At 41.5% G+C, this 21,476-nt stretch overlaps 1 protein-coding gene across 4 annotated transcripts in view; it reads right to left on the bottom strand.

Moving 5' to 3' along the window:
* LYN (LYN proto-oncogene, Src family tyrosine kinase) overlaps positions 1-20,891 on the bottom strand; it is a 116,550-nt gene extending 95,659 nt beyond the window's left edge. For 2 of the 4 annotated variants that reach the window (XM_088469527.1, XM_088469524.1), the window contains exon 1: positions 20,717-20,891. The gene's annotated coding sequence lies outside the window, so the exon portion shown is untranslated. Of the gene's footprint in view, positions 1-20,531; positions 20,603-20,716 lie in introns of those variants that run through there. The other 2 variants (XM_088469526.1, XM_088469525.1) reach the window with 2 other exon arrangements.
* Positions 20,892-21,476: the final 585 nt, after the last annotated feature.

A 21,476-nucleotide genomic window follows, 5' to 3' on the forward strand; every position in this document is an offset into this window, starting at 1 on the left:
AAAAAGGGGGCATGGAGCGTGACAGCGCAATAGCTTCATTGTGTCCCCACCCCATCTTCACAATGCCCAGATTAACGGCAATGCAAAGCAGGGGGCAGGGCCACGATGACGTGATTCAGCGCAAATCACGTAACCGCCCCCCCTCCCCCCATTGCTGGTGTTTATATTGTAATTGCGGGGGGTGGGCAGGTCGCTGGGGTCCAGGAGGCTTGTCTGCCTTTCTGTGGGGCCGGGAGCAGCACCCGATTTTTCATGAGGCTCCCGGACGAATCAGGAGGGTAGGTAAGTATGACATTATGGCCCAAGATTTCTACTGTAATTAATTTCTATCTATTTGTACTCTCTGTTGTTCTAAATACAAATATTAAAAAAAATAACATTATCTGAATAATACCCTAAAATGCTGCTTATCCCACTAAATGTCCCCTCTCTCTGAGACTACTTTAATAATTCAATACATTTGGCAGCAACAAATTGCAAGTAGGCTCCCACATTGCAAGTCTGCGTGGTCACAGCTAAATATAAGCAAGGAGGCAGTCTAATGAATAGATTAGTTACAGTTAGAGATGTGCAGGCTTGGATCAGTTTGGATTTTCCCGCCAAGTTCGGATTTTTCCCACCAAATTTCAGGTCTCAGAAAGAGGCAAAACGTCATCTTTCATGGACAAACATCTTTCATGGACAAAAGTATCAGTATCACTCACAAGTTATGAAAAAATTGCTTTTTCGGAACTTGATGAATTACAATAAAGTATGGGGACTGTGGAAATTATTGGGGGAGAATTGTATTAAGCATTACATGCTTAATAAATAGCCCTACTCCTTAATTTTTACAAAAGTAGGCGAGAACATTGCTGTGACAAACAGCGGTAATCTTAGATTACCACTGTTTGTTAAATTCAGAAAGGAGGACATCAGGGACGTGCAGTCAGGGGAGGCAGAGCCTCTTCTGTCATTAATGGTTAATGTAATATAAAGACATATTCTGTGTCATAAGTATCTGCTTTATATTATTCTAAGAATTTTTACAGTGGAAATAGGGTCCAATGTGTTTGGGAGTCACAGCGAGCGGTCCCTCCCACTGTGAATAGAAAAAGATAGGAAGTGGGGAGCGGGGCCAAGCCACGAGCAGTAAAAGCCCATTGAAAAATAACAGGAGATGCGGCACCTATAGAAATGCCTCAGTGACAGGGGTGGCCTTTCAGCCCACATCAAAGCACGCCCCTGTCACTGAGGCAGATGTGATTGGGCAGCAGCTCTGACAGTGACAGTGACTGTATGCGGCTGTCACTGTCAGTGCTTTACTTTGTGGGAGAGTGTCAGTGTGAGCCTCTGCAGGGCCCAGGCAGCATGCGGGTGTTTAGTTAAATACATTAAAATACATTACACTCACAGTATGGCTACTTTATTGTCCAGGTCTTCCATTAACTTAATAGTGCCACACCCGCCATTAAGTAAACTTAACAAAATAGTATAATGTCCCACTCCCTCCCCAGTCCCACTCCACACACTGATGTTTTAATAACTTATTTTATACACTTTCACAATATAGTAGCCTGCTTATCACAAAGTTGTCAAACTTGTCCTCCTTCCATGAGTGAATGAACATGATAGAGGACATCCTACATTTATCCTAGACTGGATATCCAGTACTGAATTATGGATGATTTAGGATAAGAAATCCAGACACACCACTTTATGTTGCCTTATCGGTGTGATAACAGTCCAACGTCTGTTGTCATTAGAGATGTGCAGGCTCGGATTAGTTCAGATTTCCCCGCCAAATTCAGATTTTTCCGGCAAAAAATCGGGTCTCAGAAAGAGGCAAAACGTGATCTTTCATGGACAAAAGCTGATGTGTGTCCATGAAAGATGATGTTTTGCCTCTTTCTGAGACCCAATTTTTGACTTTACATATAATCATCCATTACCTTAATATTGGATACCACACTGTGCACTATTTTAGATTTTTCTCATCCACATGTTCTATTATATTACACTAGAACATCTATGGTTAAGAAGCGCCAGAACCACCCTCAACATCTCACAAAATTGGGTTATGCAACAAGACAAAGATCCCAAGCACACCAGTAAATCTGCACCTGAATTGCTGAAAATAAATAAATACATACATACATTAAGGGATTGGAGAGGCCAAATTAAAGTCCAAATACAACTGAGATGCAGTTTTGGGACACTTGACCACTGTCCAACCACAAACCAGGTTAACTGTCTCAGTCTTTTTTTTGGACCACCCTTATAATAGACACTAATGGGCTTCTGTGCCTGTTGTGCAAATGCCTGTTGAGGTGGCTCCCAAAATCCATAGCATAGAAAAACTTTTCTGATCCGTTTAAGCTGGTCTATGGTGGGACAGCCATAAAGCATCCACAGCCTGTATGATCTCTGCTGCAATTGTAATATTGTTATTTTTTTATATTCTATACAAACAATTGCTTGATCTATTTGAGCCTTCTTACAGTACTTTGTCTACTGCCCTCCATTATTGATATAACTATCAAACTATGTAGCGGTGGCTCTAGCTGGACACTGATCGCTTTACAAGACTCCTGCCTGGTTTATTTACATTTCAGTGCACTCACCGTCGCCACAATCCCCGTAGGGTGAACATATCTTAGGAAGCAGAGTGAGGTCAGAGAAATGCATTATATTGGATGAGTGAAGTATTCTATTTCATACTTTTCAATATATATCTTTCTGAAGATACTGATTTGGGTGACATGAATGTCCAAAGCTTGTGAGTGTCACTGCACAAGATAAGGCTATCATTCTCCCCAGCACACAGTGTGCATATATGTTTCTTGGAGCATCCATGGTCGACAGCAGATGCACTGATTGAAAACAATTGAACTGAACCATGTATCCAAAATGTCCTGCATTGTACACAGCTCTGTTGTGTAGCAACCACAGATGTCACAGACATCAGTGTAATACTGTTGAAAGTGCTCTTTACCAACAAAAGGTGAGTGCATTTGCCTTTTTGTCTTATTATTCAGTGTACACTATGGTATTTTATTTTACCTTTTCTGGCTCTACAGTGACATCATGCCAATTAAGGATTTTGACTCACAATTAAATTTTTCTTACATTCTCAACAGAGGATCCAAGTGGACCGAAATACCCTCCAACTCTAGACATAATAGCTCTTTTATCCTGGTTACAATTTTATATCCATCCAGCCTTGCCCTTTGGCGCAAGTCACCACGTCTGTTCCAATTTGATCATAAATTATACCTTACTGTGACATCACACAGTATTACAAGTAAATTGTATGCAAAGCAAACAAACAACATAAGGAAATCTTATTCATTTCTTTGAATAATTTTCAGGGAAATTAAACCATTCCAGTAAGTTTAAAAAAAGAGAATTATTGCCTGACTTACAACATCATGGACTTTACAGTTAATAATATTGTCTGTCTTGGTACAGTGGATGTACTCAACCCACTAACAAAGCACAGTGACAACATATGTAAGATACCCAGCACTGTTTGATAGACTTCCAATATTTATAACGTAGGACATAGTTGCCGACTTTCTGGCTGCTCCTCCTGGAAGGGAGCAGCCAGATCGGCAGGGCAGCGGGGGGCGTGTCCGAAAAAGGGGGCGTGTCCGGACAGGTGCATGACATTTTTAGGCATCACGGGGGCGGGGTCACGCGATCGCGTAATTTTGGCCCCGCCCTCGCTACACAATGCCAATAATACAGGCATTGTGAGGCAGGGGGCGGGGCCAAAATGACGTGAATCGCGTCACTGGCTGCCCTCGCAGCGGGGGTTAGGAGTACATTGCGGGGGATATCAGGGGGATCGGCGGCCGCCGGGAGGCTTGCCTGCCTTTCCGGGGGGGCGGGAGCTGCACCCGATTATCGGGAGGCTCCTGCCCAAATCGGGAGGGTAAGCAACCCTGACGTAGGATTATAAAGACCATTAAGTCTTTCCATACTAATTCAATAAAATAAGCACTACTCTGTTTTCTCACTGTTTTTATCTTATATTTACATTGTTACCAACATTTTAAAGATTTTTCATGAAGACTTGCCTGCTAATTTAGTGCTAAGCCATGCCAGGATCTCAGATACTAACAACATCCTGTGATTTTTTTTCCCACCCATATCAGTCTTTAGAATTACAGAAACTTGTGGACAAAACAATAACATCCAATGCATACTTGCCTACTGTCGCGGGAGGCTCCCGATTTTTCGGGTAACCCCCCGCACCCCCGGAAGTGTAGGCAGATCTCCCACATCCGGCCCACCTCCTAGTGTAGTGGGCAGGATGGGGAGATTTCCCAAGAAATCTGCGGGTCCGTAGAAAGGGGGAGGGGCTAAATGAAGTATATTGCATCATTTAGCCCCGCAGGATTTTACTGTAAAGGGGTGGGGCCTAATGGTGGCTATAGTCTGCCCCCCGAAGCTGAGAGGAGCAGGTCCCCTCCGGCTGCTTTTGGAAAAGACTACTTAAAAGCTGGTAAGTATGATCCAATGAGTGGCAGTTTTGTGGGTTGAATTGCCCGGTTAATAGCAGAGGTCAGAGGAGAATAGTCTTAGTCAGGATGGTTCAAACTGGCAGCAGTAGTGCAAATAAGCATGGGTTACAATAATGGTATGCAGAAGAGCATCTCTGAGAACACAGCACGTTGAACTTTGAAGTAGATGACTTACAGCAGAAGCAGACCACACCAGGTCCTACCGCTCTCAGCCAAGAACAGGAAAGTGAGGCTACAGTGGGCACCTGAAGTTTGTAAAAACATTGTCTGTCTGACAGAAATCTCAATTTCTGACATGCAGGGGGTCAGAATATGGTATAAACAGAACAAATCTTATGGTCCATCTTGTCTTTTGTTAATGGTTCAGGCTCCTGCTGGTGGTACAATGGTGTGAGGAATGGTTTCTTTGCACACATTAGGCCCCTTAATACCAATAATCCATTATTTAAATGACACAGGGGGAGATGTATCAAGCCCTGGAGACAGTTAAAGTGGAGAGAAATAAAGTACCAATCAATCAGCTTCTAATTGCCATTTTACAGGCTCTGGAAAGTGATAAAGTGCAAAGTGCTAAATGACCAGCCACTCAGCTCCCAACTGTCATGATACAGGCTGCGTTTAAAAAATGACAGAATCTGATTGGTTGATACTTCTCTCCACTTTATCTCTCCAAGGTTTGATGCATCTCCCCCACAGCCTGTTGCCGAACATGCCATCTCCTTACAGTCACAGACTACCCAGCTTCTAATGGCTACTTTCAGTAGCATAACGCACCATGGGGAGATGTATCAAACCTTCTATAGAGGACAACTGTAGAAGTTGCTCCTAGAAACCAATCAGCTGTTGCCTATCATTTTATAGAATGTACTTGATAAAAGATAGCTAAAAGCTTATTAGTTACTATGGACAATTTCTCCGCTTGTCCTTTTTAGAAGGATTGATACATTTCCCCCTATGTCACAAGCTGGTTCAACCAACATGACAATGGTTTCAGTGTACTCCAAAATGCTCCACAATCACCAGATCTCTTTCCAATTCAGCACCTCTGGACTGTGGTGAAACAGATGCTTTTCAGCATGTACAGTATGTGCAACCCTCACATCTGCAGTGTGATGTCATCATGTCTTAATGCACCCTCTGCTGCCAGTTAAAAGGAAATTAGATGTCACAGAGGATTCCCATTACCATATAAAACTGTGACCTAGTGCTTGTACACAGCTTGTTTACATAAGCTTTCATTTTCAAAAATAAAAATCCCTATGTCTTAATTATCACTCCCCAGTTCCTGGAGGCATTCAGAAGGAAATAGTCTCTAGTGAGTGCAGCAGATGAGTAACGTATAAATTGCAAGTTTACAAAAACATTGATGGACAATGCCTATTATTGTGTATTACTGTATATCAATATTATGTATATAAACAGTGATTAGTGAGGTCATTCATTTACTATCACTATAATGTTCCTCTGAAAGTTTTTTTGCATTTATATATTAGCAAAGGAGCAGGATGAACAGACCCATAAGACTCCAGTATAACTGGAATTATACAATTAGATGTAATAGGTTGCCAGCTCTTGGGGAACGAGACTTCCCGTAAATCAGATTGGTTTTGCTTTTAAAATGATTGCAGCTTTACAAATAGGGGAAGACTTGCATGAGTTCCCACAGCAGCTGCAGCTCGCAACCTAATACATAAGCCCCCCATATGTTGTGCAGATGTAGCAGCTGGAGTAGACTAGACTACATAGAAGTCCATAAGTGGTAGTACACGGCAAACTAAACTTCTCGCCAACCAATGATTAAAAAATGTAAATGTATCAATGTTTTGTACAGATATTTGTGGATTTTTAGTACTAGAAGACTATGCTATAGTACAAGGGTTCCCAACCACGGTCCTCAAGGCACACTAACAGTCCAGGTTTTAAGGATAGCCATACTTGAGCGCAGGTAATTTAATTAGTATCTTAGTTATTTTGATTTAACCACCCGTGTTCAAGCATGGATATCACTAAAACCAGGACTGTTAGTATGCCTTGAGGACCGAGGTTGGGAATCACTGCTATAGTAAGTCCATATGCTTTACAGAGTTCAAGCTGCATAGAAAAGCTTTTATTTCCCACTATTCACCTCCTGTCCATAGCTATGTGGATGTGGAGAGAACCATCTGTAGGTGACGTGATTATGGTAATGTTGCACAGATTGTGGACCGTTCACTTGTGTCTGAGTAATTTAGGACAGGGCTGTATGTAACAGTGTGAAAACTTGTAGGGGGACTGGATACATGTGGAACACAGATATAAGGATAGTGGAAGGAGAAGACAAGTTATCAAGCCACTTTTTCATAAAATTGTGAAACTGCAATTTCTACATAATTTTATTCATTGTTCCTCTGTATTAATAGCACAATGCAGGAGATTTAACAGAAACTTCCGGAATAGAGCTGATTAGCGCTGCAGATCGCAGTCATTATTATTAATGGGGACTACAATTTCAGACCTATTTACCAAGTGAAGTTTTTTGGAGTTTGGTCCCCGGTAGTTTTGATGTAATTCTATAAACCAGTGGTTGCAAAACTTTTTCGAATCACAGCGCCCTAGAGTATCAGCATTTTTTCTACGGCACCCCTGAGCCAAATGTTTCTTATTGAGAAATTCAGAAAAAAATTAAATGAAGTAAATTGTGCTTCTAACGCACCCTTAAGTTCAGTTATGTGGTGGTGACAGGGCTGAGCTTCTTTTTGTCCACATAATCTTTGATTGGCAGTCATTAGCACTGGTTTTGCCTATTGCACTGAATAAAATTCATTTTATTTGGTACTGGACCACCAACCCAAGGCACCCCTGCAAGTGCCCTGAGGCACCCCAGGGTGCCAAGGCACAAAGTTTGGGAACCACTGCTACAGTATAAGCAATCTCTGGCTGGCGGCAGAAACTGACACTGTGCACATGAGCAGTGTCAGCTACCCCTGAAGAAGTATTTCACAAGCATGAAAACTTCTACATAATGCCGGGAATATAACTCGCAGGGACAGCGTTTACAACAGCTGGTCCTGCGAGTTCCCCACAGTACATAGCAGGGTTATTTTTATTAAAAATTAAAATATCAGGTTGCCGACTATAGATAGACAGTAAATGGTTAGACAATGTCTAGATAGACACCAGATGTTAGACAGTCAATAGTTAGACACGGATAAAAGTTCGGCACGGAAAAAGTCAGACACGCTAAAGTTAGACATTTAAAAAGTTCGACGGGTACAAAAGGTCGACAGGGTCAAAAGTTCGACATGCAAATGATCGACACATTTTTTTTTTTTTTCTAGGATTAGGGTTGGGTTTACGGTTAGGGTTAGGCACTTACTGGAGGGTTAGGGTTAGGCACTTCCCCCATGGTTAGGCACTTACCCAGACGGTTAGGGTTAGGCACCAGGAAGGAGGGTTAGGGTTAGGCAGCAAGGGGAGGGTTAGGCACTTACCCCAACGGTTAGGGTTAGGCACTTACCCAGACGGTTAGGGTTAGGCACCAGGAGGGAGGGTTAGGTACCAAAGGGAGTGTTTGGGTTAGGGTGAAATTTAGTGCTTAAAAAAAAATTGTCGACCATTTTTGTATCGAACTTTTGACCCTGTCGACCTTTTGTACCTGTCGAACTTTTTACATGTCTGACTTTAGGGTGTCTGACTTTTGTCTGTGTCGAACTTTTTTCCCTGTCTAACATCTAGTGTCTATCTAGACATTGTCTAACTAATTACTGTCTATCTCTTATACCACACCCGAAAATATCAACCCTGATAAGGGTCCTTAATAATCACGGCAGTTACGTGATTATTAATACATAGATTTGAATTTAAAATGATCTGGGAAGAGTGTGCTGTCAGATGCATCTCTATATAAAACTGTAATCATAGATCTGACTTGTACTGATTTCCATCGCCTACATATGTGGAAACATAAAATGCTCATCATTGCATTTTTTAGACCAGTCTCAAACTTTACCATGTTATTCTGCATTCGTGGGGCGTAATTTAGAGAAGTACCTTTACTGGCTGACTGACATTTACTAGAAGTGGATGAGGTCATTTATGTTTTAGAAATTTCACAATATCTAAGTTTGGGAAAGTTGAAAGACAAAGTTGCAACAATGTATCGGGGGTGCCATAGCCTATCAGAGGTTGTCTACCTTCATGAAAGTTAAAGTCCAGGGAAAAGTACCTCTTTCCTAAAATGCTCTAAATGCATAGGAGACTCTTTTAAACAGGTCTGGGAGTTTTACCCCACCCCTCTCCTACAGACATAGGGCCTGATTCAGAGACGGATTTGCAGAGCTGCACACACGTGGCTGTGAAAATCCATTCATCTCAGATGCAAATGTAGAAGGAGATGTCAGAGACCTCCTTGCTGCATTTACGATCCCAGTACTGAAACTGACGTTACAGGCTGGGGGGGTCACCATCGCGGTGATCACCACGGATGGTCGCAGACCCTGGCCTTGTCCCTACCGGAAAAAGGGGGCAACACCCCCCCCCCGTTTCCGGGAAGAGCCACCAGGCACGCCCCCGCCCCGGCTCCCAAGCGTGTGGCTTGGGTGGTCTGTGAGCGAGATTGCAAGTCTCATTCTGCACATAAGCAGATCAGGTCCTACGCAGAGGCAGACCCCTAACCATCAGAGATGTATGTTCATCGTCGTATGAACGTACATCTCTGAATCAGGCCCATAGTTAGTGGCAGCACAAATATTGCTCAATCACCCACAATGAGTGAATGTGGTCTTCAATAAAGAAACAACAGGCCTACTTTATACACTGACATTCTAGGGATTCTTATTTTTAGAGAGTCACTTATAACTATTTAAAACAATACATGATAAAAATACACCAAAATATAATTGTTCCCACGCCTTCAGCTTGCTCCATAATTCAGTGTAGCATAGCTTTTATAAAGAACCAGTGGGTCATATATCTATATATATATATATATCTAATATATATATCTATCTATATACATACATACATACATACACACAAAGTCAGAAATCCACTGCACTCACCACTCCCAAATTTGGGGTGCAGACCTGCACTTTCCATTCCCAGGCATGGGGTGCAAGTGGCTTGTGACCACATTGCATAAATAAATAAAGAAAGAAAGAAAACTCAGCACTCACCATTGTTAAATCACTCATAATAATATATAAATAAATAAGTGGGGTCCAGTGATGTGGACTGCAGGTTTAGATGCATTGACCAATCCATGAACCAAAACCCCATTATTTATTTATATATTATTGTGAGTGATTTGACAGTGGTGAGTGCTGAGTTTTCTGTTTTTATTTATTTAAGCAATGTGGTCAGAAGCCACTTGCTCCCCAGTCCTGGGAATGGTGAGTGCAGGTCTGTACCCCAAATCTGGGAGTGGCAAGTGCAGTGGATTTCTGACTTTGTATATTTTACAAATTTTTAATTAACCCTTTGTGATCATAGCTTTCTCATGCACCCCTTGTGCAAGCTCATTTATAATAACCTGTGTCAGCTGCCTTTTTGGTAGTATGATAGAAGCTATGTTTGGTGACTGTCTTGCCTTTAAAAGCCATTAGTTGGCAGGTGAGCTTTAAACCAGGTAACATTTTTTCAGTTTAAACTCTGTGATTGCAGCTACCAGGTTTCCATAAGTATGACAGATAGTGTAGGACCTGCAGAGAAGTAATGTGGGCTGCAGGCTTATATGCATTGATCAATCCATGAACCAAAACCCCATTATTTATTTATATATTATTGTGAGTGTTTAAACAATTGTGAGTGCTGAGTTTTCTGTTATATATATTGGTTTCATGGTTTCATTATACAGCAAACTGAAACTGTGGAAGGAGTGATTACTCATTACAGTATAGTTGGCAATTATCAACCAGTGGCTGTTGTCTGTTAATATTTAATACTGGTTGACTACAAAACTGTGGTGAATGTATCCGTGTTATGGGCATCGTTTCACATGGGACAAATAAGTACATTCTACACTACTCAAATAATCCCTGAATGGAAGGCAGGAAAATGGAGGCACTTATCTAAACATGTCAAATTACTCACCTTAAACCACAAATATATAACTATATAATATCTGTCTAGGAGAATGACTGAAGTTTTTACAATTCCTAAAATACAGTTAAATTTAAAATTCACTAGATAGATGGAAATGATGAAGGACCTTTTGGACCCCAAACTAAATGAAATCATCTTAAAAACTTATTAAGAGATCCCCAAAATGATTTCCAGGGTGATCTGTGTAGTCTTGCCTGAAGGGCTGAATCTATCATTCCAAAAACTGTATAACAAAATCTCACAAACATTGAGCGGCTGCACCATATATGATGATATATACATGTCTCCCCCACCCCCCATCTGCAACCTAGGGTGAAAAGAAGGCGCAAAATCGGACAGTCCTGAGGGGACACGTACATTATAGCACTTTATAATATTGTGGATAATTTGGAGGTAAACTTTATAATTCAGTTTAATTGGATAGCTTGTCACTTTCACACATTTATTTTCCTACAGTGGAAGTTAAAAACACTTTACAATGGGTAATGATGTGTACTGGGCATGAATACTGATCTTCCAGAGCCCATGCTTGCCAATCTCTCAGCACTACAGTACATTGTGCATTGCCCAGCACGTGAGCTACTGTACCTGCCAGGTTGTGTTTATTCTGTTAAGTAAAACTGCCCAGTACAAATATTGTATTTTCCACCCATTTGCAATAGAAAATCTCGTTACTGTACAGATTGCGTTTAGCAAACTATTGCCTTATTTATTTAGACAGTGACTCCATAAGGTGGACCTGTCACCAGGTCTGCAAGTGCTGGCTCCCAGACCAGGTTCCTTTACATGTCACAGCTCTAATGTAGGTTGGAGGAAGCCTTCCCAGGGTAGAGCACAGTACATGTAGATACGCCGAATAAGATGCTCTGCCCTGAGCATATGGTGTAAGCAAAACACTAATTGTAATTACAAAATAGAAACTGGCCACAGTGCTGCTTAAAAACAGAAGTACTTGTCCACATTTAACATCTACGGTATTAGCAATAGGTTCTAAATCATTTACATGTTTGAATATAATAAAAATACATATTAGCAAGAAGAGTCCTATTACAAGAAGACTAAACTTTTTTGTACAATGTTATGCATATTTTGATAAACAATATACATAACATTATACAAAAAAGTTTAGTCCTCTTTAATTAGGTTGTGGGGCCCAGAACTGCTTTAAGAGGCTGCACCCACACACTCAGTGGTGCAGCTGTAATGAACCTCTGAATTTTAGGAAGCAGGGAATATTTCATATGAGTTTTACAATAACATATCTGCAAAAAGATACAATAAATACACTTCACAGTTAATGAACACTAATAAACAGTAAAGGTGCATACACACACAACGATTTTTTGAACGATTATCATTAACGATATTGTTTATCATTCAATCGTTGAAAAAATTGTTCACTTTCTGAGTTAAAACGATGAACGATTATCGTTCATGCGCGTTCATGTTTGTAGTTCACTCAGACTGACCAACTCAACGATTTTCATTAAGGGAATATGCAAAAATCGTTTGTAGTTCAAAAAAATCGTTCATTACACTTTAAAAAAGATAATCGTTCAGAAAATTGTTCAGAAAATCGTTGGTAACAAAATGGTTGTGTGTGTATGCAGCTTATCAAACAGAAAACACTTTGACTAGAATTTAAATGTAATGTAGAATATCTTTTTAATACAAGCTGACAGAGCATGTAAGGAATTAAGGCCCTCATTCAGAGCCGCTCGTTAGCGGCAGTACGCTCGTTCCGAGCGATGTTTGCACATCTGCGCATGCGTACGCTTTTTAGTACGCATGCGCGAACCAGTCAGTGCGGCCGAAAATCGTTTGTACACTATATAGCGAGTGCCTGCTATTTTGAGTGACAGAATGAGGCGTATGTGGGTGGTAACAGGGGATGGTGCTTGAAAATGGGGAGTGGAGATCCGAACGCAGGCGTGCTTAAAGGTCAAAACGGGCGTTTTATGGGTGTGTATATTTAAAACAGCAGCGTCATTGACCACGTCACTGGGTTATTTTAGAGCCAGAACTGCTCGCAAATTTGTGGTAGCAAACACCAACCACAAGAATAGCGAGCAGTTCATACGCTGGTCGATGTACTCGATTAATCTAATAAATAGCGGACATGACGTAGGATGCGTGCGGCCAGGGGGCGTTTTTAACAAATAAACGAGCGTATGTTTTGCTAGTTCGTTCAGACTTAGAGGTGTGAACAGACTGCAATGTGCGTACGGATCATTTGAATAGCCACCCCTTGTTTTTAAACGAACGACCGCAAATAGCGAACGGCTCTGAATGAGGGCCTAAGAGTCCACATCACCTTACTTCTTATTACCAGCTAACTGCACCCATCTGTGCAACTGACCAAACCAAAGCCATAGTGCAGATAGGTTGAGGAAAAGGCTCGGAGAGGTGCTGTCTGCTGTTACATTTAAAGCTGCATACACACACAATGATTTAGTAAATGAACGATTTTAGTAAACGATTTTCAAGGGAAAAATGAACGAAAATCATTTACTAAAATCCTTCATTTACTAAATGTAATAAAGGATTTTTTTTTAACTACAAAGATTTTTGCATATTACCTTACTGAAAATCGTCGAGTTGGTCAGTCTGACTGAACTACAAACTACAAACATGAACGATAATCGTTCATCGTTTTAATTCAGAAAGTGAGCGATTTTTTTCAACGATTGAACGATAAACGACATCGTTATTGATAATCGTTCAAAAAATCGTTGTGTGTGTATGCACCTTAAGTGGTGACCACATGCTCCGGATTTGTATATAGCACAGGTTCTCAAACTCGGTCCTCAGGACCCCAAACAGTGCATTTTCCAGGTTATTTCACAAGTGAAATAATTAGCTCCACCTGTGGATCTTTTAAAATTTGTCAGTGAGTAATGCATACACCTGTGCACCTACTGGGTGACCTGGAAAATGTGTCCTGTGTGGTGTCCTGAGGACCGAGTTTGAGAACCACTGGTGTATAGTGAATAAAAACAGTTCTAATGTTTTATGTCAACTCTACTTGCTTGAATATATTCATGGAACACTGTATCTTCTGTTTTTGTTATATTAAGTACCCCAGTCATTTACAGGTTACGCTCAATCATTCTTTATGGCTGCACCAGAGTGAGATGTTGTATCATCCATTTAGTAGGTTTAGCTACACTGTTGTGTCTCACATTTACAAACTTTTCCCCACTGGTTTATTTTACTTTTTTCTACTTATTTACTTAATAGTTATGCACTGATTGTTTAATTAATTCTTTTTTACATTATTTATCATAGAAACTTTGTGAATCTTTTAGAAATGTCTTCCTTCTTGCATTATTTTCAACTGAAATGTGATAGAATACTCATCTAAGTTCTCAGACGCAATTAATAGAGTTAAACATTTGACTTGTTTACGTTTTTTAATCAAACACATTGATCTATGGTTGGCGCTAATGGTCTTTGTTAGAGCAAAAGCTGAAGCAATGAAATCTTTATATGATGTTACAGAAATGGGGGATGTTTTACCTAATGTCACTGGGAGGGGTGGGGTATGAGATCCCAGCAGTTGGAATGCCACCACTCAGAATTCCTGATAGCAGGATCCAGACAGTCAGAATCCTGACACCACTACGTAAGTATCTTACCACTAACCCTTACCCCTACTCCTAACCTTCCATCCCCAGTGCCTGAACCTAACCTCCCCTCCTAGTGCCTAAACCTAACCCTCCCCCTAGTGCCTAACTCTAAATCTAACTTCCCCTAACCCAGGGATGGGGGACCTCAGGCCCGGGGGCCGTATAAGGCCCGCAGAATCATTTGGTCTGGCCCTCTAAGCTTTTTTTTGCTAGCCTCATCTGGCTATCAGGGTGCCTAGAATGGCATCCTGCAGCCAGAATCTATGCAGCAGTGCCACCTGGAGCACTGCTTCAGACGGTCACACCGCTGCCCTTACAGCTCCCCGGAGCATCCTCAGGATACTTACCTTCGGGATGCCGGCAGTCAGGATTCTGGAGCCGGGATCCCAATGCTGTCGGGATTCCGGCACCGGTATTTTTACTGTCAGCATCCCACACACCGAGATACTGACTACATCCCCACTGGGAGTATTAGTCCAATGCTGCACTTTTCTTCACACTTTGCCCAAGACAGACAGAGAAAGCTGAATAAATATATTCCATTAAGACTAATTATAACTATTTATGAAGCGGTGAAAAGCCATTTTGATAGTGTAAACCTTGGCAAAAGCTTTATTATTTTTTTGTTGTTTAATAAAGTGTTAGAAGTCAGAGATTTCTCCAGCCTTACCCTACTTTTCACACTTGCTGTTTCCAATTCTTAACTCTATCAAGTGACAAAAAGCCTGTACCCAGCAATAAGGCTGCACTGGATCCCGCTGGGTTAAGTAACTGTGGATATATCTGCCAAGCATGCCCATTAAGTACTGACCTATCGTGAACAGCATTAGGCTGCCAACAACCGAGAGAAGAGAAACCACAGAGGAATGATATACTGCCGAGGATCTGCAGTAAGGTAAGTATTGGTGAATATTGGCGGTATCCACCTTTGCATCGCTGCAAAAAACAATACTAATAAAGTCTTTTAGATTTTTGTTATGATTACAGCTGTGGCCTACACATATTCATTTTCTATGTTGAAACAATCATCATGAGAACCTAACATTTCAATTTAGTAGAAGCCAACAATGGAGCTTAATGAATAGGCTACTGGATTCCAAACTAATGTTTTTTGGGTAGTCCCCCGCACCCCCAGAGGAGTAAGCAGATCTTCCGCATCCCACCTACTTCCTAGTGTAGTGGGCAGGATGGGGAATTTGCAGGTCCATAGGGAGGAGTTGGGAATACAATTTAGCAAATTGCATCATTTAGCTACACCCCCTCCTCGCAGACCTGGGAATCGCAGCCTTTTCCCGTGAAGGGGCAGGGCCTTATGACGTCTACAGTCCGGCCACAACCCTGAAGCTATCAGCTGCATCTCCTCTCCGGGTTACTCCCAGAGATGAGTTTTGGAAAGTCGGTAAGTACGGTCTTTAATAGCAGGAGCCATCTAAAAGGTGGATAAGCCCTTTAATGATTACATTATTACCTTATTAGTGCCTAAATCATTTTTCCTAAAGTTACAGTCAATGAAATCAGAATACTTTTGTTGCCATAGATAGATAAATAAAAGCCATGAATAGAAAAGGTAAATAAACTATCAGCAACTAATACATAACAACAGTCTATGATAGTTTGATGTTTGTGTGTGTTTACTATGCAAAAAGAACATGTACAGCCCTCTTCCACCTGCCTGCTTACATCCGTTTTATGTACAGCATTATTATAATGACACTGGAATGGGCAGCTTACACTATACCAAGAAGGGATAATGAGTAAAAGGTGCTAAAGTGGCAAGAAAACATACAGCAATTGTGCCAAATAAAGTTATATCAACAGAAGAAACACTATCATAAGCATAATTCTGTGATATTAATAATCTTTAAATACTTGCATTATTTTAACAAAGAATAGTAAACTGTAAAGTTTGTTTTCTTCCAAATTCCGCAACTTTATTCACTCATTTATTCAGTAGTAGTTCATGTAAGTCAATAATTGGCTGCTCAAGTCAAACTGTAACTTACAGTGTTTATGTTTCTAAAAATTAGGTCTTTATGGGGTCAATCCTATTAGGTGCGAATTGCGAGTTTGTTCTTGAAACTCGTAGACTTCGCACTAATGCGCACTCCCGAGAAAATTCCGATTCTATTAAAAATGCCTATGCGTGGTAATTGCAGCAGAGGGGTGCCGATTGACTGCAAAATGAGATGTGAGAGAAGTGCATAAAAAAAAGTGGGGAGACCATCCTGGACTCCCCAAAAGTGATAATTTCGTTAGCAGGACCATATAGAAGGCTGTTTGTGGGCATTAGCAAGGTACTGTAGGTTTCTAAATGGTGTCAAATGGCTGTTTTTTTAAAAAGGCAAAAAAAAAGTGATATAAAGCAATCTATTGTCATCTAATCTCAAACGAATTAAACAAAAAATGCAAAAAAAAAAAAAAGTAGGAAAAAAGGTGGTTTTCGGGTACGTTGAGGGCACCTTAAAAATTGTAAAAAAAATGCTAAAAGTTTCAATAAAAAAATATTGTAATTAATTTTGGGGTGCCTAAACTAATTAAAAAGTTGATTTGGAGGTAATTTGAGGACTTTTTTACCCCCAAAAATGACATGTAATTATTGGACTTATTAAGCTAATTTGAAACTCCAATTACCTATCAGTCATTAGGAGTGGTGTCCAAGGGGTTCAGCACAGTCTTATGCAATGCGATCTGGGCATGCAGTACCACCCATGATCTCATTGCAAAATGCGACCATAGTGGCCGGATGTATTATCCGGCACATGCGGGGTGATGGGCTCCGAAAGGAGCCTGTTCCTGTGATGTGGCTGGTGTGCATTCGGGGCTGCTGCGCATGCGCAGTCCCGCGGACTGCACATGAGCGGCGCCCATTGCCGGCGGAGGGATCTGGGAGATCCCTCCGCCGGCTGATATGCGGTAGGTCTCCATAGACTACGGCGGCTAACGCTATCTTCAGATGGCGTTAGCTGCTGGGGCCAATATCGGGAATGCTTCACATTCCGGATATTGGTACATTTGGCAGCATCGCATCCCCCATAGAAACCTATGGGGGAGGCGGCTGCCAGCGGCAATAGAGGGATCGCAGCAAGTATCGGAGATACCTGCTGCGGTCCCTCCTTCATACATCCGGGGGATACTTAGTATTTGAGGTAAACACCCGAAAACGTGTGTTTTCTGGGATTTTACCTCAAATATTGAATGATAAATGGGCCCCTCAGGGAGTTGCGAATGGAAAAATGCGAATTCAGTCTCACTGGTTCAGTAGGAGTTACTAGTTGGATTGCAAAATGAATTCGCTGTGCGAATTCGAAGAGAAAACAGCTACTCGCACCTCGCACCCAATAGGATTGACCCCTATGCCTGTGAATTACTTTAAAGGACCAGTAAAAAAAAAAAAAAAAGTCACAAAGACAAGATCCTTCAATGGTCTTGCTATATATGGGACAAAAAAGGAGTAGGTGGGGTTACAAATAAGCATAAGCGTATCAGACGAGTTTCCTGCTTGAAAATGATTTAACCCTACCCCCCAAGGAAAATAAATTAAATAATAATAATAATAATAATAATAATAATAATAATAATAATAATAAAAGAGAGAGAAAGAGAATTCAGCAAAATGAAACTGGCTGATGGATTTAGCTTTCACTATGTGCTAATATTTACATACACTAGCATTTGTATAATGTATTGTTGTACTGTCTTTTATTTTTTTTTGTTACAACTACAGGCTTACCCCCCTCTGGCCTGATCCTCTTTGAAGTCACGGGACTTTTGTTTTTACATTTTTTCAGTTAGGTTTCTAAGGCCTTAGAAAACTTTATTTCCTGTATTTATGTCACCGTATATACAACACACAGCCACGTATCTTTGGAATCCCCAATAAGAATGTGGGAAAACAGGTAAAGTAGGAACACTCCTGGTTGCATATAAGGTAATGGTGCCATTTTGTTGCTAAATATTCACATAAGAAATTAATAGGCTTATTGGCTAAAGTCTTGTCCCTGTGAAACACTTTTCGGTACACAGTGACTGACTCTACGCATACGCACAGTGTCAGTTTGTGAAACTCCTCAGCGCCAGACAGAGGCTGCGGGAGAGGGATCCTACAAAAATGCCTGAATTGCTATAAAGCCATGCTTGCCTACTCTCCCGGAAGGTGCAGGTAGGTGCCGGATCTCCCACATTCTGCCCACTCCATACTGAAGTGGGCAGGAAGGGGAGATAATTCCGGGAATTGCTGGTCCATATGGAGGGGTTGGGCCTAACATAATTCAATTGTGTCATTTTAGCTTTACCCACTGTGCAGCGATTTAAGACATTTTGCCATGGCTGGGATAGGGCCTAATGACATGACAGTCTAGCCCCGCCCCCTAAAGTGGTCAGCTGCATTTCCTCTCTGGGCTTCTCCTGGCAAGTATGTATAAAGAGTCTATGCTTTTTGGAGCTTGGTACAAAGGGATCAGACTGCAGTCCCCATTAACAATAATGGAGACTCTGCAGTGGTAGCAGTGGAGTCACAAGGCGGGTGCGGGCCGCACTCGGGTGTCACCCGCCGAGGAGTGACGACTCCCTCTCAGTGAGGGAGCCGGCACTGCAAATACACTGGTCCCCGGAGACACTAAACCGGGGGGGGTTTAGTGTCTCCGGGGACCCTTTTTGACCGGCGCACTAATGAGTGTACCAGGTGTCGCCCAGTAGCCTTTGCAGCAGATTTCTCCAGCAGCCTCTGTCCGGTGCTGAGGAGTTTCACAAACGGACACTGGGCCTGATTCAGAGCCGCTCGCTCTGAATCAGGTCGGGCGCTTGTTTTTTTAGTTGCGGCCTCTTGGCCGCTCGCATAGCTGTGGGTTACCACCCACAGCTTATGCGAGCGGCCATGATGATGGTCACGATGGTCAATACCATCGCGACCATCGGGCTTGCGACGAGACCCTTGCGGTAGGGTCTCGTTGCCGCAAGCCCCAGTGGACTCCCTGCACTAGATTAGAGCAAGAAGTCCACCTACTGACATCACTAGTGATGTCAGTAGGGCCGCCCACAAATGGAGGCGTTCCTGCAGGAACGCCTCCGTTTGCTCAGCCACCCCCCTTCCAAACGGGGCAGCTGTCAATCAACATCGACAGCTGCCCCTTTTGGATGCGCGCGCCGGAGCAAGTGCTTTTTGCGCTCGCTCTGGGGCTCGCGCGTGCGCACTGGGCCACCATCGACCCGCTTGCGAGCGGGTCTAAATCAGGCCCCCTGTGCATATGCATAGAGTCAGTCACTGTGTACCGGAAAGTATTTCCCAGGGACAACACTGTATCGAAAACGCTATCCCTGTTGAAATTGCTAGTACAATGCGAGGATAATTATGTAAAGGGGGAGATTTATCAAATCTTGGAGAGAGATATAATGGAGAAGTTGCTCATAGCAACCAATCAACTTCTAACTATCATTATTCTAGCACAGCCTGTGAATTGACAGTTAGAAGCTGATTGGTTGATGAGGGCAATTTCTCCACTTTATCTCTCTTAAAATTTTGATAAATATCTCCCTTTATATAATTATCCTCGCTATGTACTAACAATTTCAACATAAATCTCCCCCAAAAGTGATTATAACAGCTGCGATGTGCACTGAAAAAAATGCACCACTTCTGCAATTTTTAATATACTGTATATGCTCCTTTGCCTTCCAACAATCATTTAATATACATCCTGTTTATTCGAATGAGCAAATTCTACCATATAAAAGGATACCGAAACATACTCCAACAAGTGGTGGCAGTCATTAGTTCACTAGTAACATAAGTGAGGCATGAGACACACAGCGCCTCTTGCCTCTATAATCACTTTTGTTTCTAATTAATAAAAATAATGGCCTCCACTAGGAGCAGGCATAGGCTGCACTTTAGAAAGTTTTCAAAAAGTACCAATATTACCTATTTTGTGTGACCACTAAGACTGTGTGCAATAAACTGTGGCAGCAAAAATAGATTTTTCTACTTCTGCTTTTCACATGTAACTGTGCATGAAATAGTGGGTTCTAAAAAAAAAAAAACAGCTTTCAGGTACTTACGGTTACTTAGTGTTTCAAACATATACAGACATTTTTTAGTCATTAACATTAATAAATAAGTGGTAACACTCATTCTTTAGCAGGAGTGATCACCAACCCACTTCACGTTCTAGACAATGCAAGTCCTATCTAATACTGATGTAAGCATTAGTAAGATAATAGTATCAACTAGGGTATAACATATAAGTAACAGGAGTTGTAAAAGCAACAAATAACTATTTATGCCCACAATGGAAGGAAAGCACATTAACCCTTTCACCTTACTGTAACTCTCAGCACATGATCTAAGTTGCTTTACATCAGCACAATGGCCAAAATCACAGGAGCACATATCAGGTGCACCTGGTGTCTTAAAACGATGAATCGATTAATGCTCAGTAAAAGAGAATTATCATATGGGAGGGCGCAGATCATTATTACAGATCTTCAGCTGCTAGTACTTACTCCACGATCTGCTGGTTACAGCGAGTCCCTGCAGAGACTGGGAGCAGCAAGGATGAAATAAACCAAGGTGTGGATGGAAAGCGAGGTGTCCCAGTCCGATAGTAAATGGGTTTCTAGTCCTGTGAGAATGGAATAGAAGGAGCAGCAGTAGTGGTCGCTGCTTCCCCTGCAGCCGGTCACTATGAGGAACTATCTGTAGATCAGGGCTTGGTAGAATTTTTTTCAGCTATACTTCCTGGTGTGTGTCCACACAGCTGAATTTGCATATGGTTTTACAGGCTAGAGGGCAAGGAAAGTTCTTAACGAAGGGAAAATAAGTTCAGTGTGACGGTGAAAGAGACAATTATTACTGACTGTTAATAGCTATTGAAGAGATCCTTTATGTACATAACGAGGCTGAAGTTGGCTTCTTATTCAGCCAGTTTCTTATTCACTTCATTCATGCTCCAGCTTCTTATTCACTTCTTATTCATTTTCCAGCTTCTTATTCACTTCTTATTCATTTTCCAGTTTCTTATTCAGAAAATGTTATATTAAAACATTTAAATAAAGTTAGATCACTAAGCTAACACTATGTAAACAAAGAATTGTGTCCTTTACACAGATTTCAATTGTATTTTTTCTGGCACAATAAGGATTGGGGCATAAATAGGGCAGTAAAGCGGGCACAGGCACCACATTTTGTCATTTTGATTAAGTACCTGTAGTTTTACAAGGGTTAAATAGTCTTGGTAAAAAATTTGACAATTGGGGTTATTCC

This window comes from Taudactylus pleione, unplaced genomic scaffold, assembly GCF_031769625.1.
Source record: "Taudactylus pleione unplaced genomic scaffold, aTauple2 ptg000093l, whole genome shotgun sequence".
Taxonomy (NCBI): domain Eukaryota; kingdom Metazoa; phylum Chordata; class Amphibia; order Anura; family Myobatrachidae; genus Taudactylus; species Taudactylus pleione.